Source organism: Buceros rhinoceros, unplaced genomic scaffold (genome assembly GCF_000710305.1).
Source record: "Buceros rhinoceros silvestris isolate BGI_N320 unplaced genomic scaffold, ASM71030v1 scaffold2078, whole genome shotgun sequence".
Lineage (NCBI taxonomy): Eukaryota > Metazoa > Chordata > Aves > Bucerotiformes > Bucerotidae > Buceros > Buceros rhinoceros.
This window is the reverse complement of record NW_010428381.1, coordinates 10,312-10,829: the sequence shown is the minus strand read 5'-3', so window position 1 is coordinate 10,829 and position 518 is coordinate 10,312. Positions and strand designations below refer to the sequence as shown.

The 518-nt window shown below is 66.6% G+C and overlaps 1 protein-coding gene across 1 annotated transcript in view; it reads right to left on the bottom strand.

Annotated features, from left to right (window-relative positions):
* Positions 1-518, bottom strand: part of FBXO10 (F-box protein 10) — a gene marked incomplete at both ends in the record, with an annotated part of 11,637 nt that overhangs the window by 2,059 nt on the left and 9,060 nt on the right.

Below are 518 nucleotides of genomic sequence, written 5' to 3'. Positions count from 1 at the left end.
CGGCTCTCTGGGGGGAAGCCCCGCTGCCAGCCACAGGAACTGGCACACAAGGAGAGCCCAGTGTCGCCTCCCGCAGCCCAGCCCTGCCACCCCACCGGACACCTGCACCTACAGTCACCCCCACCCCTGAGATGGACTTCCCTTCTCAGGATCAAACTCTGCAAACCACCTGCACCCTCGGCTCTCCCGGCAGCGCGCAGCCGCGCGCCACACAGGGAGGCAGCCCGGCTGCTGCAGCTCCCCACTCCCGCGTGCAGCACGGAGCGGGGGGCTGCAGGCTGCAGACCCTTGTCCCCAACACTCTGCAGCCGGAGCCCACGGAGGTGGACGCTGCAGAGGAGTCAGTGAGGGCTTTACCCCACTTCCTCTGTCCTCCCTACCCCAGGGAGGAGTTGAGAAGCTTTACTGGCCACACACTGCTGCTGCAAGAGAAGTCCTGACCATGCCTGATGGCGAGAAAGCCTCAGGGGCAGAGGCGGTGCCGCGCTGGCCATGACAACCTGGAGAGCTCCTGGGGG